The 19,640-nt window shown below is 38.9% G+C and overlaps 1 protein-coding gene across 1 annotated transcript in view; it reads right to left on the bottom strand.

Moving 5' to 3' along the window:
* MACROD2 (mono-ADP ribosylhydrolase 2) overlaps positions 1 to 19,640 on the bottom strand; it is a 1,989,932-nt gene that overhangs the window by 1,021,690 nt on the left and 948,602 nt on the right. The window lies entirely within an intron of this gene.

The raw sequence follows: 19,640 nt of genomic DNA, 5'->3' as shown, positions 1-19,640 counted from the left end.
CTCTTGAAAAAATCAAGATTTGACAGCAGCAGTGGGCTCAAATTCCCGCATGGCTATAATCAACTGGAGCTGAGTGGAGCCCGTCTCATTGAGAAAGTTCCAGTTCAATACCACTCCCTACTGTCTCAGGACACTGAGGCAAATTCTCAGGTTCCATTTATAACGGCACTTTATTGTTTTCCTTTCATTTTGCTCAGTTAGATTATCTCCCAGGCCCCCACGGGCATTTGAGTTTGCATCCACGTTAAATCTAGCTACTTCTTCCCATCTGTGTCTAATGTCAGGCTATGTATGCACCAGAAATGAAGTAAATATTGGTTGATAACGATATGGTCATTGATCATAATAATATGAAAACCAGCGAAAAAGGTAAAATATCCTAGACACCACCACCGCTCTTCAAAAACTATATCCCACTAGAGAACAAATTTTAGATTCTTCAACTTTTGTTTCCAAATTATTGTAGTCAAACTGAAAATAAACAAAGCATGTTGCAATATACTACAAGCCAATGACAAACTAACAAGAGTAATAGTATAATTTAAATACTTCTTAAAATGCCGTGAAACACCTACAGTTTGATCCTGGATTTGACGATTTGACCCTAAACATTTTAGAGGAAACCTGGATAGAAGTTATCTCTAGCCAATAGCAAACAACATATATGACAGAGCAGAGTGCTTGGTTATGCTTTTCTTATCCCTCAGACAGGGACTCTTAAAAAGAAGGAGAAAATTAAAGGCCTGTATACTCAATCCCTGAGTAACTGAGTTTTGAGTGAACTGCCCTTAGAAAAAAGGACTTTTAAAGGTGATCTGGTAGCTTATCAAACGAACATTTACTCACCAACAGCTGTAGTACTCTGTGTTCTGGGCCCTTCTCTTTCCCAAACACCCACTTTGGATTGCTGTTGAGACTTTTTACCTGCTTTCATTGATAGTATATAGAAATACTGTTTGTTTCTATATACTGACTTCAGAAACATTGCTAAATTCATATATTAATTCTGAGTTCATATGAATATTCTCAAGTATTTTCTAAAACATAATCATGCCATTTGTGAATAATATATTTTTTAATTTTTTCCCTTCTAATCTTTATCCATTGTAGTTATTTTTCTTTCCTTATTGCACAGCTAGGACAGGTAGTTATTTTTCTTCCCTTATTGCACAGCTAGGACAGGTAGCAAAATGTTGAATAGAAGTGATTATAGTGGAAATTCTTGTTTCCGTATCTTTTGAGACAATCATACTTTGATCTTTATTTTGCTAATTGGTTAGTTATACAAATTCATTTGTGAATGAAAAATTTCTAGGAATTAACCTAAGAATAATGCCAACTTAGTTTTGATACAGTATCCCTTTTATATTTTCAGAATCCTATTTGATAATATTTTTGTTCGCATAAGAAACTGGCCTACAGTTTACCTTTCTTATAAACTTCTTGTCAGGTTTTGCCATCAAATTGATGCTGACCTCATAAAATAAGTTTAAAGATATTCCCTTCTCCCTATTCCTTATTCTTTGAAAGATTTTATAAAACAAAATAAATTTCTTACTTGAATGACTGAAAAATTTCACCAGTAAAAATATCTAGGTGTTTTCTTTGTGGGGAGGTTTTAAATTATTTAAATTTATTAAAAAAAATTTGTGAGTGTTTAGATATTTTAAGTCAAAAGGAAATGTGAACTTTTAAAAAGACGTACAAATACATTAGCATGTAGATCTTCATAATATCCTGTTTTTTGTTAATGTTTTTATAATATCAGTAATGATATCTGATACTGGTAAAATGTGCTCTCTTGCCCTCTCTTTCTCCATCAATTGTGTTGAGTTTAAAATATTATTAATCTTTTAAACAACAAGCTTTTGCCTGTTTTGAAGTTCTCTATCATGTGTTTGTTTTCTATTACATCAATTTCTTTTCTTATCTTCATTATTACTTTTCTTGTACTTTTGCTTCTTGAGCTGAAAACTTAGATCACTGATTTTCAGCCTTCCTTACTTTTTAATACATGCCTTTAATGCTATATACTTCCCTCTGAGCAATTCTTTAGCTGCATCTCACAAGTTTTGATATGTAACAATTTCACTATCATTCATTTCAAAATATTTTCTAATATGCATTAAGATAGTTTAATTCCATAAATTATTTAGAATATTCCTTAATTTCTAACCACTTAGACATTTCTAATTTAACATTTTGTTATTAATATCTAGGTTAATTCCACTGTCAGAGAATATACTCCATAAGAATTTTTCTTTTTTTTTTTTTTTTGCAGTATGCAGGCCTCTCACTGTTGTGGCCTCTCCCGTTGCGGAGCACAGGCTCCGGACACACAGGCTCAGCGGCCATGGCTCACGGGCCCAGCCGCTCCGCAGCATGTGGGATCTTCCCGGACCGGGGCACGAACCCATGTCCCCTGCATCGGCAGGCGGACTCTCAACCACTGCGCCACCAGGGAAGCCCCTCCATAAGAATTTTTTTAAGCATTACACCTGGATGAATTTAATCTTTTGAAATTGAATGAGTTTTACACATGGCTATTTTAGACGCAACACATTTTTTCCATTTATCTTTTATCTATATTATTGTTCATGAAATTGTCTTAAGAACTCTAATTCCTCTTACACCTTATCAAATAATTAATCTTCTCTTATCCCTCTTCAAGTTTTATTTGTAAATATGAATCCATAGGATGGGTAAAATCCAAACAAAAATGATAGCTAATGTTTTATATTTTATTTCTCAAATTATTCTGCAACTTAACACTGATTTTCAAGTGTGTTTTGTGTGTATAGTTGGCTATTAAGAGGCCATATACACAGTTTATATTGAAAACATAAATATTATGGTGCAGTTTTTATATTCATTTAATATTTGGTTCATAATCAGATTTCTCCTTTGGAAAAAAATAAAAGGATAACTAAGTCTGAGTCATAAAGAAACAGTGCTTGGGTTACTAATTAGATTCATCACTTAGAAAGACATCTGTAATAGTGGTAAAATAACTGTCAACGGCATTTTTTCATCAGGTTTAAATCTCAGGGTAGAGCCAACAGAAAATACCCATGGGCTATTTTGTGTGTGTGTGTGTTCTTCCATATCCATTTCCACTCTTCTCTGCCCTCCTTTTTTCCTGTGGAGGTTGACCCCCTACCTACTGTTTCAACTGGCACCCTTGCCATCGGACTCGTTGTTAGATGAGTGCAACAAGAGGCCCTACAAGAACAGGTGGTGGGAAGAGAAGTCAAGAATGTTTTTCCTGCCTTAACCCACTCTTTCCTCCCTGACCATGGTTTTGACACTGGCTACATCCCTATCAGGCCCAGCTCCTATCAGGCATCCCTTCTTCTACTTGCAGAAAGTCCTAGAACCTTTCATTTGTTCTTTTATTAATTTAATTGAGTGCCAACTATGTTCAGGTAGTATGCTAAGTCCTACATAGCTAAGTGTGAAGAAAAAACGAATATATATATGTATGTATATATGTATGCATGTGGGTATATATTATATATGTGTATGTATACATATATATGCAGGTAAGCATGTATGTATGTATTTGTATGCATATTTATCTTATTTCCTAAAACTATTTTTGGATGGCCTCTCCCTATCTATAGTGAAGACAATCATACCTGATGCATTCTTGAAGATTCAACCAAAAAAAAAAGTATCTTTTTAAATTTACATGCAATTTAACTCTGAAATTGAAATTGTATTTTAATCACACTGAAAGCCAACTTGTTTTGTTTTTAAACTTCTTAAGTGTATTCTGGATCCTTTGACAAGGCAAATAATTCTTTCAGAGAGATTAAATCCACCTTAATTCATCTGTTTTCTAAGTTAAAATGTGTGTATTCAGTTTTTCTTTCCAACTTTTAAAGTTCAACTTGTACAAATAGTACATCTTACTAAGCCTTTGCTTAAGCTGTCAGTTAAGGAAGTAAGTCTGCAATTGTCTACAGACTAGAGCATTTAGTTGTTGACTCACAGACGACTTTTATTGCTTCAGTTTTTTTTTTTTTCTTTCTCTTATTAAATATCACAACATCTATTTTCTATTATCTGGAAGCATGACAGTAAATCTGTGAAGTTTAGGCACAATACGAACATGAATGAACTTTTAGTTTATAATTGTACTATCTCCAACTAGATAGGTGGCAAATGTTTTTGCGAGGCACAGGATCTTTGGATCAGTATCACATATTGTAAAGACACATGGAAAATGAGATCTTCTGTAGCGAAAACAGGACATACATTCTCATAGTTATGATTAAAAGTTTACCCTAAAAGTTTACCAAGAGTGGCATACTTCTATGAAATGTGAGGTCAGTTGACCTAGATATAGTATAAAGTCCCTCCCTCATACATTTTTTTTTAAAAGCTACCATAGCAGATAACATCTGGCTGCATGTAATCTAAATTCATCTGAAACCCCAATGTAAACAAGCTCACCAATAGCAAGAGGCAGTTAAACATTCCACTGGCTTTAGATAATTGAAACCATCTTCTAAAAAATTACCTTCAATTACCAGACTCCAGGAAAGAAGCAGACAGCTCTGGCAAAGTACCAGAAAGGGCAAAGGAGGGAAGAGTGGGAGAGGAGGGAGAGAGAGAGAACAGTCTATTTTCCAGAATACAATGGAAGATCATTAAATATTCTACTGTATTTGTAAGATAAAATGGTTAATGTCATGCCCACCCAAAAGATATTTTTAGTGGGAACACAGTATTAGAGCCTAGAAAGCTACTGTCATTTGCTTTTATTACAGATTCTTGCTTTCAAGCAGTAATACCTCTAAAACATTGCAGGCAGAAAGATTTCTTAAATCCAATTTTTGAAAAAAATTCTAAGAAAATAACCACAATTTCCCAGTTCTTAACATTTAAAAAAAATTTCTTGTAACTTGCAAGCATGCATGTGAACCATTATTTATAAATATTTAAGTATCTACATTTGGTTTTTGAAATCATAAACTAGAGCCATGCCTAAAAATTCACAATTCTTCTGTTTTATAGCATATGTGGTATTAAGGATATCATAGCTTTCTTATGAAAGGATTATCAAATGATTTCATCTTTTTAAAATCTTTTCCACATCTAATCTCTGGAAATGGTGGAACAAAAGAATTTGCTTAAATCCTCTTACATCTTAAAGGCTGTATGGAGTCAGGAAAAATGTATCATATTACTTCAGATTAATTATATATTGCAACAATCAACTAGTCCAGCAGTCCCCAACCTTTCTGGCACGAGGGACCGGTTTCGTGGAAGACAATTTTTCCATGGATGGAGGTGGGGAGGGGGGATGATTCAGTCAGTAATGCAAGCGATGGGGAGCGATGGGGAGTGGCTGATGAAGCTTCACTCGCTCACTCACTGCTCAACTCCTGCTGTGTGGCCCAGGGGCTGGGGACTCCTGAACTAGTCAATCCCTATGTCAACCTACTGCATTAGTACCTTACCAATGATAATAAAGTAGTGATGGTAATTTGAACCACCTGCAAATACTACTACTACTAATAATAATGCAACTGAATTTTTGTGCTAGATAACCACGTCTGCTTACTTCTAATTGAAAATGTGCATTTTAACTAGCTTCTAGACAGATGCATTATGACATCTAAATTCTACAGACTGAGAACTGTGTTTTATTTATATTGTGAGCAGGATCATTAAACCAGTTCTGACACAATGGTATAAGCTTGCTGTAAAGAATGTTGCAGATGGGAAGTTCATACTTTAAGAAGAGATTTCACTTCACAGAAGTGATTCTAAAGCCAATAACCAGAAAGAAGTGAGTGATTTTCTCTACTGCATAGCCTCAAATAAGTTCTAGATGAAAAAAAAAAAAATGAATTGGCTGCCATATTTAATGCAGTTCTTACCATAATTTGTTCATGGATGTGTTAACACCTGTCTCTATCACCCCCACCTCCACAGTATGCCAAAGATCATGAATGCTTTGTACATAGGAGTACATTCAGGGTCAGAGTTCCTGACACCTAGTAGTAGGAACACAAGAAATGTCTGTTGGATGAATGGATGAATGAATGAATGATTGTTCACAGCTGTAACCATTTTGATCCAAATATTCCGGACATTTTTAGTCACTGTGTAGCTGTAGACTTGAAGCATTAATTAAGCTGGTGTAAATAGGATAACCGAGTCCAATTCCAGTCTAAGCCCCGACAAGCCCAGGCTCTGTTCCACTGTCGACTAAAACTCTTCACCTTACTTTGTCCTTACCATTTACAGGTTCATCTTCCCACAAAGAAGTCAGATCTATTTTGAAAGAGAACTTGATTTGCAGTCTGCATCAAATCCCTTCTTGAAATAGGCAATGCACCATTAATAACTTAATAAATTAAACTGAAGTCTGGAAATAAGGTGACTAGGTACTTATCCTAGTTCTCTCTTTCGAGCTAAGAGACTTCAGGAGCATTATGTCTTTTTAAGCTGCAGTTTGCTTCCTTGCAAAGTACACACAATAAATCCCTAAGGTCTGTCTTTCAAGGAAGTCTGACAAAAATTAAGGCTTAAGTGTATTCACTGCAGAAGTTGAGGACTTTCCTTACTGCAACATTTAGTTGGAGTTTACCCAAGAACTGGGATGTCTGTGTTTGATGTGTAGTCAGTTTTTTAAGAAATAATGCAAAGTTGTTGTTAATGGTATCAGTGACTCCCGGTATAATGGACTTCTGTCCATGTACAGGCAGTGACCAACAATCTGGCGAAATTTTTCTTTTTCACTTGATGTTTGTATTGACATATTTAAGGTTTACAAAGGACTGGGGAAGGTTGAAGGTGTCTGAAGTCATTTCCCTTCCTGAACAGGCCACCAAGAGCAGCGGCAGGCCCGGTCACCTGTGTACATGGCAAGAAGCTCCTTTACAAAGGCCTAAGAATTTCACGTGGAAACTAAATAAATACAGGAAAAAAAGGACAGTCTTAAAGAAAGATACAGAATCCTGCCCCCTCTTAATCTCTCTTCCTGGCTTTAAAGTCTCGGCTGCTTTTTATTCGTTTTCATTTTACCCAGCTTCTACTTCTAGGACCACTTGGAACCTTCTTTTGAGCACCCAATCAAGAATTCAGGGCAGTCTCAAAAGACAGGCATGTTGCCACCCCCTCTTACCCCACGCCCTAGCTGTGATCTAAGGGGGCCCCAGATCAAAGCATGTGAGTAATAGGTGGCGCCCTTTCTCTATTAATATCTTTGATGGGGTCTCCCTTCAGCTGAAAGCCGCTAATTAGAGTTCTGAGTATCAAAACTACTCTACATACTAAGGTTAAGGAACAAAGTTCTCAGTTCTCTTGGCCTTTGCAGAAACAAGGTCCTTATGTGGGGTTTTCTCAGCAGAGATCCCAGATCCTGGTAGATCTTGTCTCCAGAGGTCTCCAGATGAAGCAGGCTGGCAAATCTGCAACTTCTAAAACACCAACCCTTAGCTTCGTAACTCAAACCGTGTCTCTCCTTTTGGAGCACTACTCCAGCCACATCCTTTCTAAAGGTCTAAATTCAACATTATCTATTATTTATTTCCCACCTACTAACTCTCAGGATGATCACATTTCCATATCCTTTCACTGACATAGGTAAGCTGGCTCCTCTCTGAACTTTAGGATTTATGGCTTCAAGTGAAATCCCAGGCCATCTGGTGGATTCTGTGCAAATGATCAATGTAGCTCTCTGCTTCACTCAATGCACAGCGTTTATCAAAACTGACCCAACCCGAGGATCATTTTAGATTACTGATTTTGCACCAAAATGGTTACAGCTGCAACCACAGCACATCAAGAGCCCCAGATTTTTTTTAATTATTAACTAAAACATTTTAATGAAAAAATTTTAAATTTATTTAATAATATTTTATCTTCCCACTACTGGGCATATACCCTGAGAAAACCATAATTCAAAAAGAGTCATGTACCAAAATGTTCATTGCAGCTCTATTTACAATAGCCCGGAGATGGAAACAACCTAAGTGCCCATCATCGGATGAATGGATAAAGAAGATGTGGCACATATATACAATGGAACATTACTCAGCCATAAAAAGAAACGAAATTGAGCTATTTGTAATGAGGTGGATAGACCTAGAGTCTGTCATACAGAGTGAAGTAAGTCAGAAAGAGAAAGACAAATACCGTATGCTAACACATATATATGGAATTAAAAAAAAATGTCATGAAGAACCTAGGGGTAAAACAGGAATAAAGACACAGACCTACTGGAGAACGGACTTGAGGATATGGGGAGGGGGAAGGGTGAGCTGTGACAAAGCGAGAGAGTGGCATGGACATATATACACTACCAAACGTAAGGTAGATAGCTAGTGGGAAGCAGCCGCATAGCACAGGGATATCAGCTTGGTGCTTTGTGACCGCCTGGAGGGGTGGGATAGGGAGGGTGGGAGGGAGGGAGACGCAAGAGGGAAGAGATATGGGAACATATGTATATGTATAACTGATTCACTTTGTTATAAAGCAGAAACTAACACACCATTGTAAAGCAATTATACCCCAATAAAGATGTTAAAAAATAATATTTTATCTTTAAATATTTATTGAACATTTTAATTATTAAATTTTAAAAATCAAATTATTAATAAGATACAAAACAACGTCAAAATGAGTCTCCTTCACTTAGAATATTTCTCTGTTCTTAAAATATTATCAGGCTGATCTGCCGATTATGTCATCATATGGCATTATTACATACGATTCCTTCATCCATATGTAATAATGGGATTTGGGAAATAATTGGGATTGTTCCAAAATGACTAAACTTTGTATGTTACTATACGGTGAAATACTGTTTAAAAAGCTATAACTGGCACACACATATATCTTGGCACTACTTCGTACATACTACATATTCACAGGTGCTTACTGATGAATTCACCTTTGTGTGATTTTTATTTTAATATAAATTTATCTGTTTCTTCTTCTAATCTGAAGTTTTTATTAATTATTATAAGTTAATAATTATTAAGTTATAATTAATTATTATAAGTTATTATTAATTATTACAGAATTATTTAGACTAAATAATTTAAATATTAAACAGTACTTTTAAATGTCCTCAAGAATTCTGGACAGAGATGTTTTAAATAAACTTTTAAAAATAAAACTCACATATAATCCCTTGCATTTCATCAGCTTCCCACCAGGGGAAATTCTATTTGAAAATGAGCTTTGCTAGATAGTTTTCAAGCCAGAGTTGATGTTGGACTTGTGACCTTTAAAAGCTCCTGTGCAGAGAATGGTCTGCGTAAATCCCTACTGATAGAACCACTCAGATATGCCAAATCTTCAGTTTTCAGTCTGCAGTGAAATAAATTATATTTTCAGAGACAAGCACTACATGAGGCATCAGTGCAACTCAAAGACACAGACTCCTGCAGGAGCTTCTGAAGAAACCCTTCCTTCCTCTAAGTTTCACGAGGACAACTGGTAAGCGTCAAAATCATCCCTCTGGAGAATTTAAACCTCTCCTCTGGCAAAACTTTGGCTGCCTTGCCTGTTCCCCATAAATTCAGGGGGGGGCGGGTGTGCTTCATATTTGTAAAATCTAACTTTCGGAAAATATTCATCAATATCTTCCACATTAACTTTGACCCTCCCATTTCGAAACACAGAGGACAGAGGAGCCACTCCCTGAAAACAAGCTGGGGAGGTAATTCTTCATCTCTCCCAGCTCCAGAGCTTCATTCTGAAGGTTTCCTTCTCCCTGAATTCAGACTAGCCATGCACTGATGTCTGAAACTTCTGCTTGTGAGATTTTACCTTACGTCTTAAGTCCTGACCATCAATGAACCTTATTAAAAGTGTCCTGAAGACTTACACAAAATAGGATCTCATGGAGAATCCAGCACTTATCATGCATAGAGTACATATTCAATACATATTTGACAGCTTAGTGAAACTAGGAAATTGTATAAAAACCATGAAGTGTGTCTACAGAGTAAACTAATTTTCTGTTCTTTTATAACATATTTTACACCCTCATCTCCTTCAGAAACTGGAATACAGTCAACGGGATCTTCTCTGTTCAACACATGTTTGGAAATGCTTACAGACCCTGTAACTTATTCTTCAAAACCTCTGGGATAGTGATACAAAGCATTGCACATTGCAGATACATTTCATTTTTTCCGAACAGTCTAGAAGAAGTCAGAGGCAAGTCTAGTGAAAAAAAGTACATGGACAGGTGGCTTAATAACAATGACAGCAACAACGCTGATTAGAAGAGTAGGTAGCACATTTTGATGTGCTAGTTGCCAAGGACTGGATTAAGCTCTTTACCTTTTATCCTCAGAGCAGCTTTGTGAAGCAGGTTTAATCATCATCCCATTCTAGAAATGAGAGAGCTGAGGCCCTAGGAGGTTAGACAAATTGCCTCAAATCAAGTGTTAGATCTGAGACTCAAAAGTACTTGCTTTTAACAGCTAGAAATACTGCTACTCCTAGGGATGAAAAATGAGGGGGGACTGTAAAAGAAAATGAAACTAACTTTTTTTTTTTTTCCTAGGGCTTTTAAATAGGCCATAGGCAATTTCCAAACTCTTTGGAAGTGGCAGTTCCAGAGAACTGAAATATTGAACTGCTCGAGGTTAAGAATACCACCTCTCGTCCTTATGCAGGAGTTCTGGGTAAACGTGTCAAGGACTCAGGTCAGCATCTATTATACCATACTATCTAAAAGCACCACAGGGTCCTTAGAAGAACTTGGTTCCAAAGCGTATTTTACATATTTGCAGGCCATGAAAAATTTCTGCCTTTGAATGAGGATCTGGTTCTGTGGTCTCCTGAGGTTCTGAGGAGGTGATGGGGAGGGAAGTGAGCCTGGAGGTGATGGGGAGGGAAGTGAGCCTGGAGGTGATGGGGAGGGAAGTGAGCCTGGAGGTGATGGGGAGGGAAGTGAGCCTGGAGCACATGGCAGAGGCAGCTTTGCCAAGGTGAGCCCCGAGGTTCCCCCCAGCTCCTCCCCCATCCTCAACCCCCCCACCACCCCCCACCCCCATCAGAGCATCTCTAGTTTTAGCCGATTTATGTTTTAGGGCTCAGAATAAGAATTTTTCTTTAATGTGTTTGCTGTTTTTAAAGGTTTCTCAGAGACTTTTCATAAAGAATCGTTTGTGAAACATGTTCCTTTATTTACCTAAACTTTAGCCTCTTTGGCTAACTTGACTGAAGAGCTCCAGCACTTAGAAAGGAATCTAAGTTATTTGGCTAACATGTGATTTGGATGTTTTGGAAAGATAAAGTCTATAATTAAGAGATTGCCTAACAATGGATCCTCGGGGAACTGAAGGGCATTTCCCATAAAAATGTGCAGCCACGGGGAACCCCAGGTGAGCTATATTGCACTCAACCCTTCTCCTACACTTGGTCATTCATTAACTTTAATTAGGGCCATAAAGAGATGCCTAAAGAAAACGGAAATTCTCATTTGAAGATAACATTGTAGTCACTCCCTTATTCCTTCCTGAACTGAAGACGGAGAAAGAGAATTTTCGCTTGACTTTTGTTTAAACAAACAACCAGGAGAGAACAGCCATTTAGACTGGGCCAGGTGCCATGTCTTCAATGGCCTAGGAATAGCCCAGCAGCTGTCTCTATGCCAAATATGAAGTCTGTCTCCATTGAGGACAACTTCCTTGTCGAGATAAAATCCAAAGGTTATTTTCAACCTTCAGACAAAAATCAAAGGCTATAAGGAATGATCACTCCCACATGCCTTACTACAAGGTTTTTAATACTTGGCATTTCTTAGATTAGAAAGGATCATAATCATTTACCAGCCAAAAAAAGCTAAGATTGCCAACTACACTCATTAGATCACCAGAGAGCTATTCCATCAACGGAAAGCACTTGTTAATCCATCTTGCCAACAACGGAGCCTCGACATGTTTCTTTTGGAAGGTGAGCCTTCTCTGAGTGGCCCTGCTGAGCAGTCCCCTCTGTTGTGACCTGAAAGGCTTGTCAAGTGCATGCAGAGCTTCCTATACACACCTCACTGCTCAAGACAAAGGGAGGCAGATGGACAGAGGAGACAAATGATCACCCACTGGAAACAACAGACAGTTATGAGTCAGGGTGAACTTCCTTCCTCTACATGCCAGTAGTGAGAACATCTGTAGGGAATTCCAAAGAGCATCACGGAGAAAAATGTAGTTCAAGAGGCAAAGTTCAGGACCAGTGTTTGCTTTGGCATCCTGAGGTGAAAATGTTACTGACTTATCTAAGTCGGGAGCTCAAAATGCAATTGAGTGAGGGGTCACGTGTCAGCTGAAGCCAGCCGGATGGTGCGTGACTGTCTTTGGAGACATTTAAAATGATGATAGTGTGAGTTCCTAAGAAAGCTCTCCCGGGTCTGGAATATCTTTGATTCTTTCCACCCCTTTCAAGAGTGCAGTGATTCACAATATTTTTCCATAGTTACCTCAGAATGGCCATGTTAGATAAGTTAAAATGTCCCATTTTAAAGATGACTTGCTAACTCCCAGAGACAATGAAAGGATAGCAGAATCCTGAACTGACATTTCTTTTTTACTCTTATCTGGCCTTTGGTATCGACACAATCTGATCATTAAACCAAAAGGCTTGGAGGGGAAGAGTGGACCATGGTGAGTGGGCTACAAACAAAGAAAATGATTCTGCTCCTTCACTATATTCATGATTTTCAGACTGGATGCCGCCCAAACCCCGTCTCCAACTCAGTGTCCATACATTTCTTACTTTAGGGCTTCTTACTCAACTTTTGGACTCATTCTCAAATTGCAGCTATTTGTCTCCACTCCAAAATTTCCTTCCCTCTTCCCTACAGTTTTTAGATACATCAGACCTGTACAAATTACTTATTATTTATTATACTCCACCTGAACAACTTCCCCACCATGGCCATCTGGCAGTTTCTTTCATCTTGATGTCATGTAACCTGTCCTTTTTCTCATTAAACTAAAGTAGCAGCTGATTACAAGTCACTAAAAAAGGAAAAAAAAATAAAGTGAAAGGAGAACTTCCAAGGCACAGAAGTAACTAAGCAAATCTTTATTATTGGAGATGTTCTTAGCTTTGCCTAACAGACAAAGGGAAGTAAAACCTGAGATTCAGTAAACAAACAAACAAACAATCAACCAACCAAACAAAAAAACCAAGACCCTTTTACCACTAATTATTCTACTATTATTTTTTGCTCAAGGCCAGCCCGGGGCCTATTTTAAAAGAACAATTGTACTCTCCTCCCCTCCAAACTCTGGTGTTAACAATACAAGTGAAATTGGATTAAAATTACCCTCTAAAGCAGCTCTAAAACTCAAAGGGGTGGGGTCATCAAAATCAAGTTCCCTAAGAGGGAAGAAAACAAACCAATCACACAGCCTTTAAGAGGAGAGCTCTGTTGTACTTGGATAGACATTTGAGTTTCCAGCCCTTTTAAGCAGCAGCTGACTTGTGCCCAGGCTCTATCTTTGATAGCTGGCGGGGATCCCCCTGAATGGAGACTGGGACTGTGGACTATGCCTTAGCGACCAGGCCGGCTTCCACAAGTCAGAAGCACTGGTTCATTCCAGTGACTTACATGAACCCTACGTTTCAAAAGTCTCATCATTCCAAGAAGAGTTGCATTGCTATCACCATACAATATCTCTACTATCTACCATTATTTGAGGACCGTTTTTTCATTTGAAACACACATACATATATACCCATGTACACGTACATACATATATATATGATTAGAATTATAGTAAGGCTTCTCCAAAGGAGTGATGTTTGGACCAAGATGAAGAAAAAGCAGACATTACCTAGGCTGAGGGAGAAGACAAAAGGATGAGCATTCATGTTTCCAGGAGTGTGGCTGGAGCAGGGGGTGAAGGAAGAGGCTGCAGACCTAGGCTGGCTCACCTCAGAGCAGGACCTGGCAGAACAAGATGGGGACCCTTGCCTTTTCTCTAAGAGCCATGAAAAATGGGAAGCTGCCCTAAATGTTGAAGTTAGGTGGGAGTCACAAACACACGTGCACTTCTCTGGCTACACCCTGCAGGAGAGGGGAGAGGAGACCAAGGGGCTGAGAACATTTGCTAGGAGGCCTCTGCCCTAGCCTGGAACAATGGAGACAAAGTGAAACAGACAAAGGGTAGGGATTAGAAGGTAGAATAGACTTGACTCACTGAAGGCTTGATTGTCCTGGGTGAGTAAGAGAGAGAACAAGGAAGACATTTGGATTCCCAGCCAGGCTCTAAACTCAGGGCTTTATGTACACTGTCCCAGTCAATAAAAATAGCAAGCACATCCTGAGTATCTACTGAGGTAGTGTAGTGTAGTGTCACAAATATGGTCCCTAGAGGAAAAGACCATGAGAACTTGAATCCTGGTCCTAATGCTTAGTAGTTATTTAACCTTGGCCAATTATGTAAGCTCTCTTTGCCTCTGTTTCTTCATTTATAAAATGAAAATAATGACCGCACCCACCTCATAGGGTTGCCGGGAGGATTAAATAAGGTGATATATATAAAGCGCTTAGAAAGGCAACCGGCATATGGTAAGCACTCAATAAATGTTATTACCACGTGCCAGGAGTCAACTTGCACATTAGATATGTTATCTCATCCACACAATAGGCCTGAAAAGAAGGTATTATTATTCCCATTTTACAGATGGGGAAGTGAGGCTCCGAGGGTTTTGAGAACATATCAACACCACTGAGTTAATTTAGAGACAAAGGCAAAACTGAAAACTGTTTTGTCTAGTTCCAAAGTTCATATTTTTCTCTTTTAACAGAATGAGTAGCTTCACTTTGAAGGATTTCCAGCATGAGAACAAAAGATAAGAATGACTACTTAAGCTTCCTCATTAAGCAAAAAGACTCATGGAACTAGCTGCCCTCGCAGATTGGCATCTGTGAATAAAACTCCTGGTCAAACATTGACATTTATGTCAAAACACAATTCACATAACTTATCAAAAAGCCATTTCTTTTTCCATGAAGCTCAAAGTATTGGGAGGTAGGCTTCTCTGAATAAACAATTGAAACTGTGTCTTTTAAAAAAATCTGTTAACAAGACATTATTGTTCATTTTCAGAGAATATTTCTTTCCTGTTACTATCCACCAATAGTAACACTGTAATGATTTTTTGGTTGGTCCTTTTATGCCAACTTATATTTCAACACACAGTTAAAGTATACAGCTCACTGGAATCCAGTATTTGCCCAAATGCACACTCTAGTCTAGACCGATCCCTAAAGAATAGTTAGAAAGAAAATTTTTACAAATTTTCCTGTAATCCTGTGTTCATTTAAATAAAATAGCAATGCCATCCTTTGCAATCCAGGGGCAACTTGGGAAGTTTTATGCAACCACGGAGAGAAAAGAAATTGTTGGCAGAGCTGCAAACTTGTTCTTTTCTCATTTATTCTCAAAGGTTAACCAGATGTTTAAATCATCATAGAACCTTGGTGTTGGGTTTGGAGGTGAAATGGACCCTGGGGATCATCGTGTTTCCTTCCTCCTTTTATGGGGAAAAATTTAAAGTCGAGAGACTTTAAATGACCATTTCAAGGTCACACAGCTAGATGGTGGCTAATGACCAACAATTATATGCTAAGCCCAGTGACTGATAATGGCAAAGTGGGAAAGCTAGCAAGGTTAAAAGATTTAATTACACTGGCCATTGCCTGTAGAAGTAATGGTTTGTGACACCTTAGTGGTTTCTGATAACACTGTAAATATCTGGTGAATTAGCCAACTTAAGAAAAAAAGAGTCTACTTCTGTGATGGGGACCCTTGAGGCCACGTCAATAGAAATTTCAAAATACTTATCTCCTAATGCTGAGTAATTTAGTACTGAATGGACAGATACTACACGTTTTCCTCTCACTTTCGTTTCTGAGGGACATGGAAAAATCTCAACAGAATCAAGTATGCTGGCATGTAAACCCCCTCCCTTAAACAATTGTTCTTTAGGTTCTTCTCTACAATGATGGCAGCTGGAGGAAAAAAAATCAAGTTAGTTACAGCTCATTTGCTTTTGTTGATTTCATCACCACATGGAATCCCAGCTCCATGTCAGTTTACCTCCCATTTTAAGGAAGAACTTGAGACGGAAATATGAACACAAGGAGGCATGGGCTTTGGAGGCTTGTTCCATTTAAAAGAAAGTAATTTCCAGTGGTGTTTTCTTCCTGAAATATTATTACATTGGTGCTGTTATAAAACAAATTCAACAGAATACATAGTTAGCTATTAGCCATTCTCCAAACCACACTATTTGTCATTTTCTTGTGTTTTCTTACTTTCTCCCTAGATTAGACCTTCCAGTTTTGCTCTTATAATGATTTCTTCTCTTCCTCCTTTTTACTCCTGCTATGATCATTAGCACTGTTCTTACACATTGCTGTTTACAACGTGCTAGGAACAGGCAAGCACTGTTACACCCATCATCTCCTTTGATTTTCACAATATCCAATAAGATGGGTATGATAGCACCAATTTCCAGCTGAGGAAATTGAGGTATAGAGGATATGGGATTTGCCCAAGGTTACATCCAGGGTAACCCAACGGTTCCAGTTTGCCCAGTTTGGCCTTCCGATTACCCCAGACACTAATTGTGTGTGTGTGTGTTGTGTGTTGGACTTTTTGTTTGTTTGTTTTTTAATTTCAAAACTCTTTCTTTTACATATTACCTAACAACATGCACCTACAAAGATCATGAAGTATCAGAGGTCAAAAGAATAAAGTGAAAAAGGTAAGTTGATGCTACGGTCATTTTTTTTCATTTGAGTTTTTAAAAAGAGATCGACCTGATATGCTCTGTCTGGCAAAGACTTATCCAAAGTTCTGTTTTCACTTTGCCCTAGGGTAGGGAAGGCTATTATCATTATTTTTTTTTTTCTTAAGAGAAAAATGTAGCAGATTTTTCTTCTGGATTGTAAATAATGCCAATTCTGGCCAAGGACTAATTTGAAGGTAAATATCTATGTCCACCCAGGGGAACTATATTGAGACACCCTATTTTTCCATTCCCTTGTAATTTCAGCTGGGAAGTGGCATCTTTTGAGCACGCAGCAGCCATTGCTTTTGGAGAAACAGCTTAATCTAATGGACTCATCAAATGGACAGTACTCTTTTAATTAAAACATTTTAATAAAAATGTGTTTGCATAAAATAACTGAGAATAATAATGGATTATACTTGCTGAATACTCAGCTAGGGTCAGGCATTATATTTGACACGCTGTACATGCACTGACTTAATCCCAAAACAATGCACGAGGATGCTATCATCCCCATTTATCAGATGAGGAAGCAGAAGCACAGAGATGTTAAATAACTGACCCAGGATCACAGGGCTGGGACGTGGCAGAACTAGGATTTGAACCCAAGCAATAGAGGCTATGTCCTTAATACCCAGGCTTACACTTTTCCACCCATTTAGAATATAATCTAGAAACCAATTGTAATAGATTGAAAATAGCCCCCAGATATGTTCACATCCTAATCCTTAGGACCTGTGAATGTCACCTTATATGACAAAAGGGACTTTGCAGAAGTGATTAAGGACCTTGAGATGAGGAGATTATCCTGGATTATCCAGGGGTGCCCAGGGTAATCAAATCACATGTTCCTTGTGAGAGGGATCCAGGAATAGTCAGAGTCAGAGGAAAAGCAATGTGATAACATGGACGGAAGCAGAGGGTGGAGTGACATGCTTTGCCGATGGAGGAATCGGCCACAAGCCAAGGAATACAGGCTCCACTAGAAGCTGAAAAACACAAGGAAACAGATTTTCTCCTCAGAACCTCTGGAAGGATCTCAGCCTCCCAGAAGCTTGCCTTTAGCCCAGTTAAGCTGACTTTGGACTTCTACTTCCAGAATTGGAAGAGAGTACATCTGTGTTGTCTTAAGACACTGGATCTGTGGTAATTTGTGACAGCAGCATCAGGAAACAAATATACATGATAGTGAGAAAAAGAGCTGCACACCGGCCCTGAATTCTCTGGAATGATCAGAGAAGCATCTGTGGGCAGAAAACTGGAATGGCCATGCTCTTAACACTCTGAAGCAGGAGCCAGCTCTCTGGGAATATTCTCTAAAGTGTCTGCTCTGAATCCGTCCTGGCCTCTGCCTTCCTCAGTGTCTGCACAGGGCCTCGAACACTACCTTCTTGAGACTTAATTCCATTTGAAGCTAGGAACCATAATTCCCCTCCTGTTATACATCAAATATGTACACGATTTTGCTTAATTTCTCCTTCCCTCCTTACTTCTAAGTGTTTGGCATACATCTCTTTCTTGCCCATGAAATATTTTCTCTCCTTTTCATCACAGGTACAAATAATTGCTTTGCCACTTACTAGCTGTGTGACCTAGGGCTGTAAGTAGACACTCTGTGCCTCAGTTTCCTCACCTGCTAATGGGGATCGTAAGGTGTCCACCCTGACAACCTCCAGGACTTGCTCGGAGTATCAGATGACTCACCACATGTGAAGCCCAGCATATTCACTTAGAACGTGTTAGTTTCACTGTTATCTCTGAGGTCCCTCTTTCACTGGGCTTCCTCCCCTCATCCAAACAATATGTTCAATTCTCTCCATCCTGAAGCAAATCATAAACGCACCTGCCAAAACCACCATTCTCCCTCTCTCCTCTCTGCTGCCAAATTAGATCCACGCTGGCTGCCCCCCTGCACCACCTGCCCATCTCAACCTGTTAACAATCTGTTACATTCCTTTCTGCCTCTCAGCTGAATCTAGTCCCCATGTGGAATTTTCTATTGCATTTACACTGTGGACCACACCCACTTGATCTCTGTCTATCGGACCCTCAGGACAGCGCCTTCCGTCAGGGTCCATTTCTTCTCTCAGCCTGCTGGTTCTCAGCCTCCTTCCTCTGGACCACGTTCTTTTTTCCAGCCACTAAACTGGTGGTTCTCACTAAGGGCGATTTTGCACCTCCCCCTCTCCCCACCCGCCACCAGGGGACATCTGGCAATGTCTGCAGACATTCTTCATTGCCACAACTTGGGGTGGTGTGAAAAAATACTGGCATCCAGTGTGTAGAGGCCAGAGATGCTACTAAATAAACATCCTACAATGCACAGGACAATCCCCAACAACAGAGAATTACTTGGCCCTAAATGTCAATAGTGCCAAGAAACTGCTCTAAATAAATCCATTCTCCGAAGATCTGGCTTTGGCTGTCACTGTGTGTGTGTATGTCTGTGTGTGTGCACCGTTGGGCAAACAAGTCTTCTAGACCCACCCCAGGCTCAGTTCCACAGTTCACACACTCCGCAAGCCTTCCCATGTCTCCATCTGTTCGCCCACTCTGATCTAATCCCTTCTCTTCCCTAACCAGCTCTGTCTCCCAGAAAGCTGATGCTAAGGACCATATCAACAGGGCCCCCTTGTCCTTGGGTTTCCAGTTGGCTTTAGTGATAGAGGTTGCAGGGACGAAGGAGAGTGAGGTCAAGGTATTTATTCTCTTTTCTTCTTTCCTAGAAGATGGCCTTGGGCTGTGCATGTTCCCCAACTAGAATTCACTTACTGTATTATGGCTGTCTCTACGCAACTCTTTCCTTCTAGGTTTAGGGTTTTTTTTTTCCCCTTGTCCCTTCAAGTTTAGCAGTA

The sequence above is a fragment of the Delphinus delphis genome, chromosome 15 (assembly GCF_949987515.2).
Source record: "Delphinus delphis chromosome 15, mDelDel1.2, whole genome shotgun sequence".
In the NCBI taxonomy this organism is placed as follows: domain Eukaryota; kingdom Metazoa; phylum Chordata; class Mammalia; order Artiodactyla; family Delphinidae; genus Delphinus; species Delphinus delphis.
This window is presented reverse-complemented; position numbering and strand designations above follow the sequence as displayed.